The sequence below is a fragment of the Poecilia reticulata genome, chromosome 2 (genome assembly GCF_904066995.2).
Source record: "Poecilia reticulata chromosome 2, P_reticulata-male-v2, whole genome shotgun sequence".
NCBI lineage: Eukaryota > Metazoa > Chordata > Actinopteri > Cyprinodontiformes > Poeciliidae > Poecilia > Poecilia reticulata.
The window spans coordinates 11,645,118-11,668,367 of record NC_088831.1 but is presented as its reverse complement, the minus strand read 5'-3'; the positions used below and the strand labels follow the sequence as shown (position 1 = coordinate 11,668,367).

The window sequence follows — 23,250 nt, the reverse complement described above, 5'->3', positions numbered from 1 at the left end:
GGCTGGGTCCCACAGGCGAAGAGGGGAACAGGTTTTTCCAAATTCTTTTGACACAGAAGAGCTGAAAATGTAACAAATGTCGCAACTACCAGGTGTGAAAAGTAGTTGATTCTGTGCTCTGTAATTACTTTTTAAGCATCACAACATTTAGTCCTAATCATGTAACAAAAAAAGATGAAAAGGATCCAAATGCATCTTTAAAAGTGCAGATTGAATAAGATCTTTAGGTGTTATGTCTACTAACTGGGCTTTGCCCTTCAAAGCGGCCTGTTTAATAATCAGGACAGAGGAAGCCATGTTGGCTGTCCGTAGGAAGCGCGCCCCTCTGTGAGACCACGGCCCGTTTCTGGCCTGGACCTCAAAGGTTTCTTGTAATCCCATGTTGTTCTCCCTAAAGCTCGTCCTTGGAGACGCATTTGATGCCACAAACACAGCTGGCCGTCCTTTTTATTGGCGCGTGATCAGAAACGGCTCGACTGAATAAGACGATACGCTCCCAGAATTCGTAAACCTAACTTCAATCCAGGTCGTTTAAAGTTTACACGCCTAAACTGGCCGTCTGAAATGTACTCCAGAGCACAAACAGAGCACTTCACCCTTCCCTCCTGATGTTGACACACGGTGGATCTGGAAGATTAGCAGAGACAAACACCTTCTGCACCGTCTCTGCTTCCTCTCCGCTAACCGTCTGACTCGACTGCACCTGCATTTTTTGGCTGCAGATGGGAACTACCAGCTCTGTGATTTATCTACTTCCTTACTGTTTCAGCTGCTGAAATATAGATTTATCAGAGGACGCGTAGCTTCGTCTAAAGAGGCATTTTTCATTATAGCACTCAGATGTACTGTGGGCGCAGTTCAAGGGGCCAAATCTGCAACACATTACATATTATCTTTGATGTACTAAAGTGCAGCTTTGCTGCTGCAGAAGAAAATAAATCTTTTTCTACTTTCACGTTTCAGATGGAGATGCCAGTCGCTCTCTAGTTGCTGTGTGAAGTGAAATAGCAGGAAAAACAAGAGTTTGTCTGCGTCTTTATGGGTAAAAATAGTAGAAAAGCAAATAACCGGCTTTTTTCTTTGATCTGTGGAGGTTCAGACCGTACCAGGACTTTTCTCGCTTATCGTTAAACGACTGATGTCTCACACAAAGACGCGGATCGCTTTGTTCCACGTCTAGGAAACCTTTCTCTCCCCTAACAAGGTGATAATGGACTGGTGTTGAAGTGATCCCCCGCCACTCCTCCTCCTCCCTGTCCTGGAACGCAGCGTTCCTCTTCATCACCGCTGGGAATCTGAAGGAAGCTGCTGCTGCTTCCCTGAGATCACAAACTTCACTCTGAAGTGGCAGAAAAGCTGCTAAAGCATTCACAACCCTTGATTTGTGTGGGTTTTTTTAAGTTGGGAGGGTTATAAATATGAATTTGAACCTTTTTAAGATATCAAAATCTATCCTTGGTGAGTCAAATTTATAGTTTCACCACAGATTCTCAAATGACTTTGACTAGGACGTTTTAACCCAAAGGTTTACTGCAAAAACACAAAATCTTACCAAGTATTTTTGGTCTATTTTCAAGTGAAATAAGACAAAACTAACTCAGAAAATGTAAGAGCTTCTTTTAAGTCAAATATTCATAAAAAGTAAGAGATTCGTTGATGGATTATTTCACTTGTAACAAGATATTTTCCTCATTTTATAACACAACTTTTTCATGAATATTAGTGAATTATTGACTTAAATCAAGGTCTTGTATGTTGCTGAAAAGTTGCTTTTAAGTTTGATTTTGTCTTATTTGAAGTAAACTAAGATTTATTCACTAGAAACTAGACCAAAAATAATTAAGATTTAGTGTTTTTGCAGCGAACAGACTATTAAATTGTAACCCTTCTTTTCGCTCCATCCATTTTTAATAAAATAATACCAGCTTCCCAGTTTTCCCTCAGCATGACGGAGCCACTACCTTGCTGCTTTATACTCATAAGACATCCCTTAGGTGGGATTTTCCACATTAAACGTAGCTTTTTGACCAGAAAACTTTAAAAATCTCTTAAAAGTTTATTTGTAATGTTCCAACTTAAATTAAAAGTCTGTAATTAATGTAGACCAAACAAATCCAGATTTGTCACATTTATATTTTTCAGATTTTGAAACAACAGTTTGTCCAGGTGCAAAAAAGATAATAAAAAAAAATAGTTTCAAGCAAACTTCAGCGTCTTCTCAAGGTTTGTGGAAATAATAAACTTGAACTCTGTTCATGTTTTGTTTCACAGAAATTACAAAAACTTTTTAAAAAATATAAAATGTCTGAGTTTGGAGGTTTGGAGGAGATATTCTAAAGATAAAATCTGTGGAAGGAAGGATTTTTATCTGTAAGGTGATGTGAAGATACAAATTACCGGAAAATACATAAAATAAATGACTCAATGGATTTGGATGACATTTCTAGTTTGAATCTTGTATTTCCGTTGACTCACCAGTTGTTCTCACTTCATATAAATGTGTAAAAAGCAGATATTTTTATGTCTTTTGATCTTTTATTTTATGTCCCCTAAAGTTTATATTTGTTTTACGATGTGAGTGTTTGAATCTGAAGTCAAACTCATTTTTTCCTTCCTTGTGTTCATCTATATTTCCTTCATTCTTTCTACTAAACAGATTTATTTGCTTTTGCTCAAGTACTAAAGAAAAATCAGCATGATGTCTAATAGATAGTAGAGAAAACATTACAATTATAAACACTGTTTGCTTTATGTTTCCGTCTAAACCAGGATACGGTTTTATCAGACTCTCCTGCCGCGAAGCTTCAACAAAATATCATCTAAGCTTTTCCCTTTTGTAATTCTCTTATTTAAAACTTTAAATATTACTTTAAAGAAATCCTGTAAATTCTCTCCAGTTCTTCACGTCAAGTCAGACATCTTGACTGATTTCCACCCGTTTCATTCAGAAACGATCAAACTGGACGAAATGATGTCAGACAGCCATTACCTGCACCGTTCTGTGCATTAGAGGAGAGCTTTAACACCGATTTCCAGGAATTAGGCGTCAGTCAAACTTGTGCTTTAATGCTATTAAATGAACATTTGAACTAATTGCTGTCTTTCATCACATTTCCGTCTCGAGGCGTTTGAAACTGTGTGGACAGGTGTCGGCAAAAGCTGCGTTGTGCGAAACTCCCGGAGCAGCCAAGGTGCCCGATTGTTTCATCGCCAAACAAAGGTGGGCTCGATCTGAGTGTAATGGCAGAAAAGCTCCTCGTTCTTCTTAATCTGCCGGCCTGATTCAAAGGCGACTCAATCACAGTGGCGCCCTGACTCATGGCGTCTCCGTCTGTTTTATTTCATTACATTTAATGGCGCTCTAATTGAATGCTTTTAATGAGAATCAAAGGGACGGCGGGGACAAAGAGAGAGGCGTGCGCTGTCCAGGTGAGCGCGTTCACCCCGGGTTAATTACACAGTAACTCAGAAGGTGTAGGAAGCAGTTTTAGGAGCAGAAATATTTAACACTTGGAAGAGTTTTCATCCGCTTTCGCTTTATTTTATGTAACAGACCTGCAGCTTTAGAGCAACATATGCAAACAAGGTTAGCAATTGAAGTCAACATGTTAAAAACTACATGGTTTTCCATCATTTTTAGGTTATTTTCTGTCAAGAATGTAACCGCCAATTAAAGAAAATGCATTAAAGCTAAATCTAAACATTTAAATTGTTTTTTATGGGTGTGATTTGCTTATTATAATTGATCATTTGTCCAACTATTATTCATTTCTTGTAATTTTCTGTAAGTGTTATGTTGACTGTTATTGTTAGTTTTTTAACATCAATCTGCCAGAAAACTAGAGATGTGAATGAGCTTATGTGGCTAATTTACATAGTCACAACGTAAATTAATGTAAATGTACATAGTCACAATGTAAATTGTGGGGAAATAATCTAAAATCTCATGAAAATAAAATGTGATTTCACTCAAAATAATAACAATAAAACAGTGAAAAAAAGAAATACGCAGGCTGCAAAATGTCCATTTTCAAAATGTTCAAAATGCTATAAAAATAAAAAAAATATTTGTGGTTTTCTGCCTAAAATTGCAGATTTAATCCAACATGAACTCGTACGTGGTACGGTACAGATTTTAAAGAATAATATGCACTGCTCCTTATGAAATAAATACAAAATGTATTTTCTATTGTAGGGATTATAAACAAGTTAAAAACACCAAATATACCTTAATATGCATTAACATATACGTCTTAGAAGCGAACATCCATAGTTTTCTTTATCTCTGCTTTTTGGGGTTTCAGCCAATCAGCAGTAAGGAAAAATAAATGGTGCTTTTCGATTGACTGCTTTGTAAATTCGAGCTAATAGTGTGTTCTGAAATTGTAAGTCATCTGTGTTTCATTTCATTCAGATTGAATAATCTGAAAATATAAAGTATGACTACCAACACATGAACTTGTATTTATTTCCTGGACTCGCTGTACGTCCTGCAGCAGTTCAAGAAACACAAAGTCTATAAATTATTCACCCTGATAAGATCGTACATCTAAATTAATGTTTTATTTTAAACAGGTTTGATCAGAAGTTTGAGGCATTTTGGGGAAATATTTTCAGTGGAAGGCGGCTTTTATATAAAGTTGTTCCTGAGTTGAAGTTTGTAACCAAAGGCGAAACCGTTTGAAGGCTATCGATTCTTTTACAAAGCACAGCAGGAATGGATCTGAGAAGCAAAAAAAACCGTGGAGCTGATATATTTATGATCCCGTCCTACCTGTCCAGCTTCGCCACCTGAAACCAGGCGGCGACCTGAATGCTGATACGTCCTCTCAGGAAATTAATCGCCTGAGCGAAGCTCCTTTAGTCGAATCGATTGTCTCACAACGAGCCGCTCTCTGTCACTTCAGCGGCCGAACGCGGCTCAAAGCGAGCCGCCACCCTGCTGGAAATGTGCGATAAGAACAAAGCTGCCCATCACGTTTAATTCACGACTCTCATAAGGGAAGGTTCCTATTGTGACCGCATTGAATGCGCCGCCTTCTGATAAATGGAGGCTAATGTCCAGATGGTAATAACGTCGCCTGCTTTTCATTTCAGGATGTTTTCATGTAACTGCGGCTGTTTAACAAATCCTTTTAGCACATTACTCTGGCTTTTTGCGTTGATCAAACTTGAGTTTCTGATTGATTTTATCCTCTCAGTCAAACTCCAATATAATTGATGCAATCAGTGTTTATGAATCCCCCACAATCTCTGAAATGTATGATTCAGGTCTGGATGAACTGTTGTCTCAGTCTTGCTGTTATTTTTTAAAATAATGCAGCGAACAGCAGTTGTACCTTATGCGCCGCTTCGGTGTATTTTTCTCTTCTGCCTTTTACTACAGTGATGGATGCAGCTTTTAAAGCCGGCTGAAGTTTTAACGTAAAGAGCTTTAAAAATAAAATTCATTCCTAATCGGTTCTGGTAAAACCTGAGAGGAATCGTTTTTATTTAAAGGCAAAAACAACACTTGAAATTTGTACTTTGTGTAATAAAAGCTTGAAATCTCAGGAACGAACAGCTTTGATTAATGACTATATATTTTTAAAAGAATTGAACGTGTGTGCAGGGTAGAAAGTTAGTTTTTTTGGTCAAAGGGCCAAAATGGATGTGAAGAAGTTTAATTAGCAATTTATTTATTTGAAGGTTAACCTGGAAGTCCAAGATGTACAACCTGAAATGAAAATATTAGTTTCCTAACTCCGTTTTGTTATGTTTTTAGTTATTTATAGATTCTGAATGTTTGGATTCTAAGCTTTCCAAAGATGTCAATCATTTTAGATCTATTTGTAATTTAATTAAAGAAAAAATAAACTTGAGTTGCTTTGGCAGAAAAAGAAAAAATATATACAAATTATTCATCCATTTCTATTAGCTGCAGTTAAATTATTTAATTTAATAATTTTAATTCAATAAAAATAACAATAGCTGTTGATGTGTGAGCAGAGCATCTTAAGCTAAATCGTAAAAACCAAAGAACAGTTCTCTCTAACTGAGACTCATTTGTGGCTTAGAGCCGTTCAAAAAAATCAAATCTCTAGTGAACGACATTAAATTACAACTTGAGTTCCTCCGATCATCTAAAAATATTTTCTTTCCACCGATATCTTGGTTTTAAGTCAATTATCCATTATTATATTTAAACATAATTCACAAAAAAATGTGGCTAAAATGCAAATTACTAATAAAAACTAATAAAAACTGCTTTGATTTTAATGATAATATAATCTTTAAAGGCACAACTGTTTTATTTAGGTCAGGGGTGTCCATTTGTGGCCCCTGGACAGATTTTGTGCAGCCCCCAACTTCAATTCAACAATGATGCAAATGTGTCCCACAGATGCAGATGGCGGCTTTTAATTTGTAATCAGGGTAAAAATTACTTCCTGTTTCTTGTGTTTTTATAACTAAATGTTAACAAAAGGTGAAACCAAGAGACTTTTACTGAAAAACCAACCAAATCAGACTTTATTCTTTCTTAAACTCGACTAAATATACAAAACGTTTTGAAACAATTACATCGTATAACCCCACATGTCATATCAATCAGACTTTCTGTGTCATTTCTGCTAAAACGCCTTTCTGATCTGATGTAGCTCCTCGTTTAAAGCTCCAGAGTGATGTTGATGTTGCAGTGCTGGCCACCCACTGGTCTCCCAGCATCCTGCCAGCCACTGGTCAGCCAGTAAGTTTGGCCCCAGCAGCCGCCCACACCTTCATCTGCTGATTAAGTCCTGCTGCTGCTGCTGCACAATTTGTTTGCACAGGCGGGTTGAGTCCAGCAGAGGAGAGGCAGAGTGAGACTCCAGGGATGTAAGGAAGAAAGTTAAACTGGTTTCCATTCCAGCAGCTTCTCTCTGGAGGAAACCCGCAACTGGAGACTTTGATGTGACATTTTACCATTTATTTTCTGATCTAATTAAATCATACATGGAGCCATAACTCTGCTTTGTTAGCCAGCATGGCGGCTTGTTTGTTCTTGATTTTTTGAAGGCTTTTTATAGATTGGTGGTTTTTTCAAATCAACAGAGTGAGTCCTTGGGGATGTGTGCTATCACTGGGATTCAATACAAGCAGCTGGAGATGCAGCATTTACAGTTTTTATGCTCGTTTTGGACTTTAAGCAGTAAAAGAAGTTAAGCACAGTGGTGGGGGTGTCATGCTGCCTGAACTGCTCATTTTTGCTTTAATTCACCAATTAAATGATTTCTTTGTGTTTTTAGCTTTAAAGGTTAATTTTTAACAGCCTGACCAGGAACTGAACCGTTTCTTTTAAACGTAAAGTAAGATCAACACAGATCCTTTTAACAATTTAGCACATTTATCACTGACTTCTTTCCTCTATAAAAAAATAGCCTCTTTTGCTGAAAGTCTTAGAAATGTTCGAATGCAGCTCTTTTTGTTCAGCCTTCCTGTTTTCCCATATTGTAGAACTCTCTTTACGTCCTTCATTCAAGTGTAAAGTGTTTTTTGGTTTGATTAGAAATTAAAAATGTTCTACAAAAATTCCCAGAACACTTAAATTCACATTAAACTGTAATCTGTAACAGGTCTAAATGACTCTACATGGATACTTTAATAGTCCATGAAATGAATTCTGGGTAGTTGCTTTGTTTAAAATAAATAAAAATACATTAGAGACTTACTAAAAACAAGAACAGGCACATAAAACATCATCATTAACCCCAAATATTTGGTGAAAATATAAACTTTTAAACTTAAGACCGCATTCACACTCAAACATGGTGGTGGCAGAGTGATGATGTGGGAATGCTGAAGGATCATCAGTTTGTGACATTAAGCTAAAACTTTTCTGATCCAAATTCACCCAAAATCCATCTTACATGGCTCAAAAACTGACATGAAGGTTTTGGAGCGTCCTAGTCAAAGTCTGGACATAAATTAAAGCAGTATGCTGATATTGAATGACCCCAAATAGGCTGGAAAAACCTCTAATGTGTGAGAACATTTTGTTTCAGGCTGGCTGTGTCAGCTTTTTAAATTTAGTTTTCTATGTTTTCTGTTTTCTAATTTGATCGTCTTAAACCTTTAACCGTGACACAAAAGGAAAAACAAGAAGTATTTCATCTGTTTTTAAATATTTACATAACTACCTGGAAGTTTTAAGGGATCTGAATCCAAACAGAAGAAGAGAACGATCGTTCAGCAGGTTTTGAAAGCCGGTTTGGGTTGGAAAAGTCCCTGACCAGAACACAAGTCAAGCAGTTCTCTGCTAAAGACGCTTCCCTCTCAACAAATCGATTCTGTGCACAAAGCAGCCGAGGTCCCTGTTAGAGCTCCCAGAAGAAGCCGAGCTCGACGGAGGCGTCGCGTTTGGTTAAGTTCATTAGAGCAGAAACAGCTTTTCCCGCCATTTTCTTTTCCGCTTTTTATCCTGCAAAAACAAAAACTCGTCTCACTTGCTCATGTTTCAGTTTTTGCAGATTTTAATGTTTGCAATCATCCAGATACGTAATTACTATGAAAGGAGTAAAAATATGTTGCAGCATGATGGAAACGTGGAAGTTTTCACCCCTGTGACTCTTGGTAATTGGAACATCCACAGCAGGGGGCCGGTTTGGCTTTAAACAGCCGACCAGGCTGGCTTACACTTACCTTCCTGCATCCTCTGCTGTTCGTACAGCGGCCATGATCCATCCGCCTGAAGGTTGCAGGAACATTGGTCAATAAATCACAATGAGGGAGATTCGACTGAGCTTTAGTTTTTCAGCCCGTTTGCCGCTGCTGTTTAATTCATCAGGGTCAGTGTTGACAAGTGCTGTCGATAAATGCAGAAGCAACCGAGTGCAGGATGTTTGCGTGAGGCGGGCGGCTCGCGATGAATCGCCAAAGAAACGGACGATGGAAACGCAACGGCTTCCATTAGCTTCGTTTTCTGTTTTTATTATAATAAGCACAACGTTCTGGTTTGACACAGAGACAAACCGATCCACTTTTTCACCTCCGATACCGATATCTGACACAGAAAAACAGATATAAGTGTGCAAAACTATAAATGTATTGATAAATCTGACCACAAAACACTAATATATTCACATACACGGAAAAACAACAGCAACAAATACATAGTAAAGCATAGAATTAGACTGAATATATCTTTTTTTAAATATTGGAGCCGATACAGATATTAATATCAGATCAGTGCATCTTTAGTTTGACCCTCTAATACATCTGTACAGATTTCTTTTTCTGTTCCATAGAAAGTATTCCTAGCTCAGTGTTCAGCTAAATCCACTGCTACTAAGAATAGAATAAAAACTGCATGTGTTGTCCTGTAAAGGAGAAATTCATCAGCATCAAATAGAAAGGTTCACAAAACCAAAAGGTTCTTAAAGCTTACTTTAAGTTTTCTACTTTCATTTTCATTCTGTTTTTTCTCTGCCTCTTTCCTGTGTAAAGCTGCCATCTTTGATTTGTGGTTTGTTTATTTTTTGTTTATTTTTATGTAGAAAGTTCTCCTGGGTCAGTGTTTAAGGTTCGCTGCATCTCTTTCCTTCATAAAAGCATAAAAAGAAACCAAAGTTAGCATCTTTGTGTTTAATCTCAGTTTATTTCCAATAGAAAGCGCACCAAACTGTAGCTGTGTTAAGTCTAACTCCATTTAATAAAAACATGGTTCACTTTCAAAGTTTGGAACATTAAGAACCAGTTTTAAACTCTATGGGTGTTTGTTGTTTATTTTAAAGCTAAATTTTCTATTTTGACTAGGCCTGTCTGGAATTTAGATTAAAAAACTGATGTAAAAACTTTTTTTTTGGAGCCACATGAAATTGCTTTGACTAGACCCCTCAATATATTACATGATTTCATTATTTATTTTACTCGTAGTGATACGTCTGAAGAAATTGATATTAAAAACAGTCTCCCTTCTACACACACGCACACAAAAGCACACACACACACGCACACACACACACACACGCACACACACGCGCACACACACACACACACACACTCCTCCATACTCTCACTTTATTATCCTGGGCTCCAAGCCTCTGAGGTTTGGATTTCTCACTTTATTTTTACCTTTTCCCTTGGAGACATTGTGGTTCTACAATAAAAGCTGCTTTACTGCACAGGCTGCCTCAGCTTAATGAGCCACCATGGGTATCTTTCCTCTTAGAAGTTGTGAAGCTTCCCAGCTTAATGCATGACCACTGATTTATCGGCGTAAACTTTCAGAAAAATTGATCAGATATCGTCGTGAAAGGTTATCAGCGCTGCGACTGAAAATAACGCTTGGAGGCTTTCTCTGTCTCGCTTTAGGGCACTTCAGCAACCAGGAGGGGAGGGGGGAGGGCGGCCATGCTTTCTCAAGCTTGCTGGACCCGATTCAGCTCTATTGATCTCTCCCGGCTCCCTGCAGGCTAACATTTATCAGCTAATTGGGCTTAAAGCTGCTCCTGTTGACGCAGCTGCATTCTGATGTCCAAGTTGAGGAAACTTTAAGCCAAAGAGTCGTTTTTAAATTCTCTCTGCTTCGATAGATGTCAAACCCTTCCCTTATGCTTTCAGCCGTGCTGTTTCTCGCTTGCTCTGATTTGATGCCGGGCGATTACGTCATCAACAAACTTTGCCGCGCTTGGCTGGCAGACTCTCTATCGTAGGTTAAATTTCAACCGTTTTTACCGTATACCAGAAATATCACGCGTTCCTACTTTAGAGTATAAGTCAAAGCAGAAGCTTAAACATTTTTGTAAGTAGATTCTGATTTAAAAGTTGTAGTTTTGTTCTAATTTATTCTTAAATTGTATCCAGAAGTTGCAAATTGCTCAGGTCAAGATGGTCAAAAATCCAAGTAGCATACAAATGTACGCATCACTTTTCAGATTTTTATTTGGCGAGTGTTTAAAATTCTTTCCCTTCTGCTGTACATTGATTGACCTCTTTGTTTTGAGCAAAGCTTAATAAAATAAGCAGCGTCTAAACACACAGGAGCCCCTCCGCCCTCATGCAGCAGAGATGAAGGAGAAACATGGCCGACTCTGATCCGCGATCCGACACAGCCATCCTTTATTAACTCTGTTTGCTGTTGGTCCAGCCGAGCTTTTCTCTGGAGATTTCGTATCTCGTCCTCTCATTGGTTGCGGCGCAGACTCCGCTGGAGCTCAGCTGCTGTTTAAAAAGGATTATTTACATCCGTGAGGCTCGGTCCGGCCCGGCGCGGCCCGCTGACCGCCGCATAAATATTCCGCCGGTGTTTCTCTTCCTTGGAGATCATCAGCAGTTTCAAAGCATCCGCGATTGTGTTGTGGCTGAGAATTCGTTTGATGAATGGAGCCATTAATGATTGATTCCTGGCTGGTGCGCGCCGCTCGGGCCCCGCCGGGGGCGCAGACTTCGCCCGCCGTTGGCAGGCTCGCGGCGCCGTTGTCATAGAGACGGCAGACACGACAAGAGGAACAAAAACGAATTAAATCAGTAAGAGTCAACCTTGTACCGATTGAGCCCTTGAGACAGCAGGCTAAAAATCCTGAGAAACATTTTGAGCTGCTTGTTATTTCACTGCTGTTTATTTTATTTCTTTTGATTATAAAATATTCCTGGTGACTTATTTCCAACTAAAACATTACCTCAGATATCCTGAATGAATCAGGTTCTTTACTCATAAAGGCTACTTCCTGGTTTTACATTTTAAAAACTCATTTTAAAAGTGTTCACATATTTAATAAACTCAACTTACATCATGTCAGATAATTAGATTCTGCTCAATTCAGGTGGGAAAACAAAAATATGTTAGTGAGCATGTGATAAAATGGATCTTGGGTCTTAACTTTTACTTTTTTACCTTATAATCAATTAATCTTTATTCCTCGCCACTATTATAACTTAATATACTTAGATTTTTTTGTCAGTAAAGCCTCCATTTCCTCCGCTTAAAGCGGCCGTGTCTCAGCTTCAGTTGCTGTAAAATATACATACATGTGAGCCGACTTTTATGGCAGCATCAGATCTAACGCCCTGTCTGAGGCAGAAACAGCCGATCGGAGGCATTTTTAGTTTTTAAAGCCATCAGGCGAGGCTAATTCTGTGTGAATCTCTCACGCTCGCTGTGAATAACCAGATTTGACAGAACAAACGCTGTTATGCGTTGCGTTTGTGGGCGATGTTTTAATTTAGCCTGCAGAGAGCGTATACTTTATTGAAAACAATCAGTTTTCATGTTTCAGAACCTCGAAACAATCTCTGGCGACCCAAAATGAAGATGGACGTTTTAAACGGAGGGCGTCCTTCTTCAGGTTGTTTTCCTGCCAGCATATCTGATGGAAAGCAGGAGAGAGTTAATAAGGAAACAACAGTTAGTTGTTCCAAGTCTAAATAAACCCACTTTGTGGTGCGTTCAGTTCCCAGAATTTGGATTGGTTTTCTCTTTTCTGACCTTGCAGCTGCTGGCTTTTTCTCTTCTTTTTTTTTTCCCAGAGGAAACATCTCCTCCTCAGATTGTTGTGTTTGATCACATTCTGTTCCCACGCCGGCTAAAAAATGCAATAAATCAAGAACGACCTCGTGTTGCCATTCAAATCTTCCCAATAAGGCGCGTGAGGAATGCTTCCAGTTACAGTGCCAAGGTGAAGCATTATGGGTCCCATCCACTCAAATGATTACATCTCACTTGTTGAGAACTGAACACTTGACCTGTGCAGAAAGTGAAGCTGCTGAAGCTTTTCACAGTCAGGTTTCATGGCGACGTCTAAAGCTGCACGACATTAGCAGATAATTAGCGTTTCCAGTCATTGTGTTGAAGTTTTTAGTCAGAAATGGCCTTGATTTCTCCAGCTCAAACTCTGTGATAATTTCTTTTTGCAGATTCAAACTGAGCTTTTTTTGTTTGTTTGTTTTAAGGTTGAATTCCACGAAAATATGGAAATATTGTTAAACTTGCAGAGTTTGGCGAACATATTCTTTGTGAGTTTTTAGATTTTCTTACATAAACCCACACAGAGTATTGAAGTTTTTCATACTGAATGCATTTGAAAATTCAGTTTTTATGGTTCTAAATCCGTATTTTTGTCATTTATAATGATTCAAGATATTTAAGATTAGAATATTAAAACATTTTAACACATTTTTAATTTACATTATAATTACATTTTAATCATAATTAAAAGTATGTTTAACACCTGTTTAGGTAAACATACTTTTACCTAAACAGGTAAAAGTTTAGGTAAAAGTTAACTAAATAAATAAAGTTATTTATTTATATTGTCATATAAATAAATAACTATTTATATAGCACATTTTCAGGCATTTCAAAGTGCTTTACATGAGTTAAAAGGAAATACAAATAAAATAACAAACCAAAAGGAAAGAAAAAAGAGGAAAAAAAACGAATCTAATGTTGTTGTAAAGTATGTAAACTTAGTGCTCCTGTTCAGGGTTGCTAAGTATCTAATTCCATTTCTAAATAGTGAGAACTTCACAATTTCTGATCAAATAAGCTAAAGAGTGACTGATCTAATTCCTTTTCTGGGTTAAAAGTAATATAAACTAAGCAGTGACTGTTCCTCTTAAGTATTTCTGGATTCCAAGTTTGTAGTTATTCTAATTCTAATTCTAATTCCATTTCTGGATTGTGTAATGTTGATCTAAATAGTGCGTACTCCACAATTTCTGATATTACTAATAAACTAAAATAATCCTTTTCTGGGTTAAATAGGGAGTACTCCACCGTTTCTAACAAACTAAAACAAAAAAGAGGAAAGGACACATTAGGGCAAATGGCAACATTCAGACAAAACAATGGGCAAAACAAGGACACGAGTGAAGGCGGTGACGTCAAAGGGCCATGAAGCCATATTGCTTTGCAACTCCATGGATACAGGAGGGTGTGAGGAGGGAAGAGTGTTGTGTTTACATAACTTCAAGGAGATTAGAAATATGCAGCCCTTCCAAGGCCACATGGGGAAAGCCAATTCAGAAACAGAATGTCTTAATCTTAGGTCGGGAAGATTATAAATTTCAATCTTCCCTAAAGTCACTCCGATACATCTCAGTTCCCAATCATCCATTTTCTGTACACCCTTGTCCCTCAGTGGGGTCGGGAGGGTTGCTGGTGCCCATCTCCAGCTCACGTTCCAGGCGAGAGGCGGGGTCACCCTGGACAGGTCGTCAGTCTGTCGCAGGGCAACACAGAGACACACAGGACAAACAGCCATGCACACACACACACTCACACCTAGGGGCAATTTGGAGAGGCCAATTAACCTGACAGTCATGTTTTTGGCCTGTGGGAGGAAACTGGAGTACCTGGAGAAAACCCACACATGCACAGGGAGAACATGCAAACTCCATGCAGAAAGACCCCAGGCTGGGAATTGAACCCAGAACCTTCTTCTTGCAAGACAACAGCTCAACCAACTGCGCCACTGTGCAGCCCCAAATTTTCCGTCTGTGTCGTGAGAAAATGTGACGTATTTCAAGGTGTGAAGCAACGTCTCAAGTAAAGTTCGTTTCCTCACCTGATGCCGGCAGAAAACTCAACTCCCGTTTTCCTTCACCCAGACTTTCTCGCCCCATCTGATCTCCGCAAAGTCGACCAGAATCTGTGCACACATCCACTTTCTGAGGCTTCGCTGGCACACTGCAAAGGCATAAATCAATAATCTGATCTGGGAGAAAAGCTTGTTGCCAGCTGAGACCATTTTTAGCCACAGACCAAAGACGGCATCGGGTCTCTTCGCCTCCCACTGATGAGAGACGGCAGAAAAATCCAGATTTTCCTTTTTCTTCTGATCAGTCAAGCAGCAGATCAGCCTTTGATCCACGCGCCCTTGTTGCTTTTAAGTGCAGATGCGTGCGTGCTTCTTGTTTTTATGGGCGCCAGGAAAATGGTTGATGAGAGCCAGAAACGTGAACTGCATCTCCACACTTCCTTCTCTTGGTGTTTGGGACTATTTATGGAGAAGCACATTAAAAATAGAGGAAGGGAAGGGAAAAGCTTCAAGATAAGGGAAGGTTTCCTTAAACTGGGGTGCTCAAGGTGAGGCTCGGGGGCCACGTGTGGTCCTTGGAAAAAAAAAAGTGGCCTCTTGATTGCAGAAAGTCTCAGGCACCAGAGTAATAATAGTTTTAGGTTTTTAATTATAGTTTAGTTTATGTCTAATTCAGTTAGTTTTAACTAGTTTGTAGTGTTTGCTACTTTTTATTAGTCATTAGCTAAATATTTTAGCTTAGTTTTTATTAGTTATAGTAGTTTTAGTGAAATTTTAATTGGGGAATTCAAAAAAGTTCAAGTAGTGTATTCATAAACACTAAAACAAAGGTAATTACTGTATTTCTATAATTTATGTATGTTTTAGTTTTATAAACAAACGATTCAGTTCCAGTTATAGTTTTTTCCCATTAAGTGATGTTTCTATTTATTACAATTAACAAAAATGTTTTCTGAATTTCAGTTTAACTATAACCTTTGTAGGCATGAAGTGTTTTTCTTTTAATTTTTAATTTCATATTAAGTAGAATTACAAACTTTTTATTTATTTTTTTAAAAAAAGAGACTTGGCTAATAGAAGAACATATTTTTAAAGAAAGTTCTTGTTTGTAGATTTTATACAACAAAATTTTACCCAAAAAGTTAGAAAACTCTCCACTTTTTATTAAGACAAACAATATTGTTTGTTCAATGTATTGCAACAAAGTAATTTTGGAAAAACAGTATGTCTGCTGGGTATTTTCAGCCCGTTTTGTAAAAAGTTTGGACAGCAGAAAGGCAGCAAAGCGGTGAAGAATCCAGCTCAGGTTCACTGCTCGGTTTGCAGCTTTTCGGGGTTTTGGACTCATTTGTCACCCTGAAGCTGCCGGCAGTTACAGTTTGAGAGGAAACAAAGCTGTTTGCCTTCATGTTGCAGGAAAGATTACTTCCCAAGACAATATTCAATCTTGTGAGCCATCCGTGCCATAAATATTAAAGAGGGGATTCAGAAGCCGCCGTGTATCAGGGAAGTTTAATTTGGCTGCCGGTGGTTCAGCTTTCGTCTTGATTACTCGATCTGAACCGGCTATAATTTGATGTAAAAAGTGCTCAGTTTCAGGTCAGAACCGGCCCAGATGAGACGTGGCCGGAGCGGTTCTGACTGAAGCACTTCCAGTGTTGGTTGGGAGCCAGATCCGAAATTAAATTCAGTTATTCCTGTGCTGGCAGCTTCAGCGAAGATTCTTGATCCAGAAAACTGCCGCTAGAGTAGAACCAGCTCCTGGACCGCCTCGTTATTGCTCACCTTCAGGTCCTGGATGAATCATAACGTCCGGACAGATTCAGATTTAAAGTTGTCTTGTTCTGGTATCATCCTTCAGGGAGAAATAAAATCAAACTGCAGAGCAGCATGCATTGTACAACACAAATATATACATATATATAAAAAATGAAAGTTTCCAGTAGTGTTTAAACCAGGGGTGTTCAAGATGTGGGTCAGGGGCCATATACGGTTCATCACAGGTGGTTGAATCATAGACTTTTTATTTTTGAGCAAACTAAAATCGTAATTGTTTAAGAACACAAAATATAAAAGTTTTTATAGCAAACGTTTACCAAGACACTTTTACTGAACAACCGACTTTGATGCACCAAAATCAGCTTCTATTTAACCTAAAACCTGTTGTTATAAATCAAAACTAGAAAATTAATGCCTTTCTTTTAATACAGCAAAATTACTTTTACATTTTGGATCTACTTTGATTCCTGCAAAAAAAATAAAAAAACTTTATTTGCTTAGTTTTATTCTTATTTTTTTATGTTCTTGGCCCGCGCTACTTTTGATTCGATGATTTTGTTAGTTGATTTAAACCTCTTCAGAAATACAGAAACCATAGGTGGATACATTTCTGTCAGACATTTTTAGACTAATTCCACATATTCATTCAAAAAGTCGTAATTTTCAACAAATACAGTTTTCCATTAGTAAAGTCGGATATTTACAATATTAAAACCAGGATATTCTTCATATCACTAAATCAGGTACTAGTGATAAAAAAAAGGTAAATTTAGGAAGTGAAAATGAGCATTTTGCAGCTTTGCTTCTAGTATTTGTTGCTGCAAATGTCAGAGAATATCTCTGTTTTAATATTGTACATTTTTGCATTTAATCGTAGTAAATTATGCTTTGACTCGGGCCACATTATTATGTTTTCTGTTTTCCATGGTGACACTTGCTGTACCTTTAGATGTTTGAATTTATTTTGCTCACTCCACCTCCATCTCCACCACAGTCTACTTCCCATTGCCTGCTTTGCTTTGTTGTTCCTGACCCTGCTTGTTTGCTGGCTTATCTTTCTGGCCCCTTGCCACTGCTGTTTGTGTAATGTAACAGAACCGCTCTGTGCCGTTAGGTCAAAGCGTTTTTGTCAACACTGCTGCCTTTTTTTTCTCTTGCTGGCATATTGGAAAATACAAACAAGTCTAAACTGTAAACGTAGCAGACCTGTAATATCAAGTCCTGCCTCGTCATGGGAGCACATCGCCTTCGAAAAGGGAAGGTTTGATCGATTAATTTAAAATATTTTCCACATAAAATGAGGAATACAGAGGTGAAAAAGCTGATTCATGTCTACAGGCAAAATGGCTAAACACTGACTTTTGTTATTTTTTTATGCCGTTTACCTAAAATATTAAGAAAGTGCAGCTTGGGAAACTGACATACTTCACTACAACGCTACCTGACACGCTATTGGCTGGTGTTTCCGAAGCAGCCAATCCGGGAGCTCGTTTCATTTTCCTTAATTCTCATTGGCTGATTCAATAAACCCAGTGGAGTTTTGTCTTTAGCTGTTGCAGCTTGTAAAACATTTTTGGACCTTTTACAGTTAAAACCAGAAACTGTTTAATAGAAGCCTATTTAATGACTTAGCAGTAAATAGACTTTAGAATATGACTGAAAAATAATAATAATCTGATCAGTAATGCTGTAAAAATAGAGATAATTGAAGGTATTTGTACACAAAGCAGCTGTGCAGCTGCTCCCACCTGGTCAAAAACACAAAATATTTAACCCCAAAAAATCAGTTTAATTAACATTTTCTTTCTCCAATTAATGATATGAAAACTTACAAGATTAATAGTGCATATGTTTTTTTAAATTTTTGCTTCAATTTAGGGGTTTTAACACTTAAAATTACTTTCTATATAACTTCAGCCAGGCAAATAGAGCCTTGATTTATAAAATTAAATATAATTTTATAAATCAAATCAATCATCAAAGTATCCATCGAATAGAATCAGCTACTTAATTTAGCGGTCCTATTTACTCTGAAGTTAAGAAGAAAGTTAAATTATGATTAGTAAAATACTTTTTATTGTAATTAGTTTCTATTGTGAAAATATTTAGATTTCTACACACAAGGGATGCATATAAATGTGTGAACAACAGAAAAACTGATTTAAACTGGGGATAAATTATCTTTAGCTGAAGAATATGTTGTGAAACATGTTTTGGTTTACAAGTTTTCATTTCTATGAAAACAGAAAATGGCAGCGTATTGACTAAAGTTGTCCAAATCTCACGTTTTTAACATGCTGGGACTTTACCTCCCTGTTCCTCTACTATCTCCTTTAAGCCCCAAACCAGTCCGTCTACAGAAAGCTTCATATCTGCATGACGCTTTGAAGGCACAGCAAAGTGATCCAGACTTCCAAAGGCAGATGTTTAAATCTGAATTTGGCTGGAAATTGTGTGAATTTCTGACATTTCCACAGCAACAGGAGCCACAGACCATCGCTGTGCTCATGAAGAACTCATGCAGGATTACTGGAGCGTTATTCAGGTAGAAGTCACCAAACAGGGTTCAAATATCCCTTTTATTAAAGGTTTCCCTCTTGATTTATTAGGTTTATCCCAAGCAGTGATGGTCTGGGAGGTAGAAATCATCAAAGAAAGTTGAAACTATGCACACAGTGTGGGTTCATGCCTTTTTATCTGTTTTTGTGGACCAGAAAGAGACGAGAGCTTAATAAATACATGTGGGAACAGCAGGGAGGTGAAATTGAAGTCCTCCCTTGTTAAGGATTTAGAGTACCAAAAGGCGGCCCTCAGGTGACCCTCTATATATTCCCAAGTGCTCTTCTCCTATAGCCCAGAGCTGCCTTTGTGCCTGAACAGGAAACAAAACGAAGACAATTTCTTTTTCTTTTTTTTAACAATCTCATCAGACTTTTCTTTTGTCATTTCCTCTTAGCAACAAACTCCTCACCCTTGCATTTCCTCTCATTGTCTGTTGCTGTGACTACTCTCTTTCTTCTCCTCTCTGTGTCATAATAGCCTGCAGATGCAATTCATTTCACAAGCAGGGTGTAGGTGGAGGCATTGTACTTGGAGCGGTGCTTCTGCAAAATTACTGCCAAAGCTCATACACTCACTATTGCTCTGTTTCATACAAGCCGCATTCCTCGTGCAAACCCCAGCACTATTTTTATATTAGCGAGTTTTTGTAGACTTATCAAAAAATTGATGACAACCCGAGAAGATAAAGGGAAAAGATGCCTTCGGGGAGTTGTTTTGTGGAAAATCAGGCGGCATATTTGTTCAGTAATAGGGCTGTGAAACAGGGTGTCAGTCGTTGTAGAAAATACTGTTTTACCGTAAGAAATTAGGTTCTGGATGGAGCAATAAGACCAAAGTCTGCCGATAAATGAAAGGCTCTGTTGGAGTTGAAACACGTCTAGCTTAGTCAGCGTACAATGTAATTACATCCTCTAACCGTCTGCCGACAAATAAATGATTAGCTTTCATTGGTGATACAATGTCACTAATCTGAAGGTTTAACCTGGGAGGACAATTAGGATGAAAGTTGAATAGATGTGGCCGTCACAGATATAAAAGAAAACCTTTAAGCTTTTGATGTGATTATTTAATTGCATGGTTTCCCCCAGAAAACTTGTTAAGCCCGGTGGTATGGCGTTAGGGCAGTCATTCATCCAGCGGCCCGTCGTGTTTTTTACTTAAAAATGTTTAAAGTTGACAGGAAATTTTTAAATATCACTTGATAATTATGTTATTGAAAGACTGGAAGATTAATACCTGAACACCAACTATAAAGTCTTAAAAAATGCAAACTTTTTAAAAATACTTAAGTAAAAAAGCAACGCTGAGCCTGGTGAGGCACAAGTAAAGCCTGGTGGCCTGCCAGGCTTATAATACACTGATTTGATATTATGATGTCTCTTTTGCATTAAATGTAAAGAATTGGTGTAAAATATATGGAAAATTTTATTTACCACAGATTTATGCATCTGGTAAGTCAGCTGGTGTTGACAGATGTTTGGTAATAAAAATAACAATCAGCCAATCACGCAGCAGCAGCTAATCACTTTCTATGTTTATTAAAAACTAAAAAAAAAAAAGCATGCTAAATTTAGATAAATATCATGGCTATGAATAACTGGTTTGGAAAGCCAAAGGAATCTGTATCAGATGTTTGAAATGTAGAGTTAATAAAACATGTTTTTGTTTTTTATCTCAGATATATTCCCTCCAGAACAAAACTGTAAAAACTGAACCACAAATAAGCGGGGCTTCACTGGATTCTGTTTGATGATGTCTTGATAAAATTACTTAAAAGGCAGTTTAGTAAACTCTTTCAAAATAAGAGCTTGTTGTATTACACTGCCTGGTCCAAAAAGAAAAAGTCGCACTAATAATTCTTTATGTTTTATTACGACGTTTATCGTGGTTTTACCTTTTAAGTTTCTACAAGATTTATTTCCATTCAGTGTTGCAGTAATTTTTTTTCAAGTTCCTTCCAGTTTCTACCCAGTTTCTCTAGTTTCTATAAACTTCTCAAATGTATGGACTGATCGATGCCAATGATTTGACCCTTTTTTTAACAAAATAACATCTTTCCCACAGTTGGGATTGAAATAAACTATTCCCAGTTGAGTAATAATCACCCATGAAGCAATTATCCAATTGGAGACTCACTTTGTTGTTGGGTCAGACAGTGTATTTCACTCCATAAATTTGTTTTTCGCTTGAGTTGTACAGGAAATACATCACATTTGATAAAATATGGTTTATCACAGCCATATTTTTACATTACTACAGCTTCCCAGATATCTGTTGCACAAAGCAGTTAAAGATTAAGGCTGTCAATACCTGTTTTCTTTTCTTCAAGTCTAAATCCAACAGTGACCTTTCAGTGCTTTCCCAATTCCTCTCCTTCTGTCTGGTGCTCCGTTTGTTCCTTCTGACTAAAATCCATAAAAATGGGTCAGAAGTCTTTTTTTTTCTTACCCGATATATAAACAACAATAATAGTTTGTAGTGAAGAGGAATAAGCTGCTGTATATCAGGCTCTTCTTACACACATAAAGCTTCAAATAATTCCCTGCTGGCTTTGATGTGTTCAAGGGATTTATTCACAATATGAAGAATGTACCAACAGCAGATTATCCTGTAAAAATCAATGCTTAATTTGAGATATTCTCTCCATCTGTATTCCAGTGGGCTTAACTGTGGTTTCTGTGACAGTCATGCACTTTGTATTCAAACCGGGCAAAGGAGTAAAAAAATGTAATTTCTCTTTGAGAATACATTGCTGAACTGGATTAACAAAGGCATTAATTTGCCCACAAAGCCAAAAATACTAATGGTTGCTGTAATATAATTCATATTATTGATATAAAGAATGAGATGGAATATAGTTTGGATGAAAAAGCTTCGTCAAAGCACATTAGGATTGCAGAAAACTTTAATAAGTCATGATAAATGAAATCTGATCAAAGTGTAAATGTTTGCCTTTAAATGGAGGTCGTCCTGTTATCTTCATTGCATGGGGGAAAAAGCCACATTTTTCTCATAATTTATGTTTCAATGTTGGGATTTTCTAGCTGTAGATGGAAAAAAGATCAAGATGCTCATTATTTAATGATTTTTTTAAAAAATGGGCTATAAAACAAGTGAAAACGGTGGAAATCTGAGTGTGTAATTGTATGTTTTATGGGCAGGCCATGAAATGCTATAAGCTAGCAGATATATTTTCTGCAAAAATGGTTAATTTATTTATTTTTATTGTCAGATCCCTTGCCTTATCATTAAACCAACTAAATAGGCTCATGATATTTGTCTTTGTGAGGTTTGACTCATTCACAAAGCAGGACAGATCCGATCAGCAACAATCGATCAGGTCAACAGAGTGGATCGTCAAGAATCGTTATTGTCGTTGTAACCATGAACCATTGTGCAATGCAATTCTCCAGATAAAAACAATATTTAACTCAAAAAAAGGCCATATCATCTCATTACATAATATTTTGGTGCCACTCTCTCAATTTCATCTGCCGTAGAACAAAGAGAACGGCAACGGAAAACAACGGCTCATCCCAATGCGAGTCTAGAGCAAAATGCACAACGGAAAGCGTCAGACGCCATTTTTTAAAGTGTATTCAAGCTAATACAGCAAAACTGTAACGTAGCAGAATGCAGGCTGGCTATATTAGGTTGACCAACCTAATATTAGCTTGTTAGCCTTCTACTGCTGCTCTGAGTGCCAAGAAGCAATAACATCCTGCGCAGTAAGCTGGTTTTCTCAAAATGACTAAATTCAGTGAGTCTTTATTCTCTATTTCATTTCCAAATGAGCTCACAATAACTTTTATACCTTGAATCCAACGGTTTGGCACACGCTCGAGTAAATACCAGCTTTAAAAAACGGCAGCACATCCACAAAACGATCAAGTCGCTGTAAGTTTGCCCACCTGCACCCAGAGAAAGCAGAGGGCAGTTTTCAGTTTGACTATTTTGTCTGTGACTCTGTGATTCAATGGAGGAGAAAGAAAAGGACACCTGAGCAGCAGGCGGGCGGATCAATACCCAGCAGGCCTCCACAACACAAGGGGTCAGAGTGCCGAGCGGCTGATTGGTGGAAAGCTTGAAAATAACTGGTGGCTCGTTGAGGCGTCTGTGACCCCCATCATTGACACCACACTTGACGAGATTGGAGCAACATCAACAGACGCAGACGGTGGAATGAAGCTGTATTGGATTTCAGCTTCAACAGCCTTTTCGGTTTTATCCGCCCCTACTTTCTGATTTTTAGCCGACACTTTCTGTGCTGGCTTCTATATTGTGCTCGTTTAACTTGCTGTGAAATTGTTATCTGTCTTTGTCTCTCCTTCGGAGAGAGCAGAGAATACATCCCCTCCATTACGCTGCTTTGTGAGCCTGCTGTGCAGCATGCATCGTAAAAGATGATGTACTC

The 23,250-nt window shown here is 37.9% G+C and overlaps 1 protein-coding gene across 4 annotated transcripts in view; it reads left to right on the top strand.

Moving 5' to 3' along the window:
• ncam2a (neural cell adhesion molecule 2a) overlaps positions 1-23,250 on the top strand; it is a 315,525-nt gene that overhangs the window by 110,342 nt on the left and 181,933 nt on the right. The window lies entirely within an intron of this gene.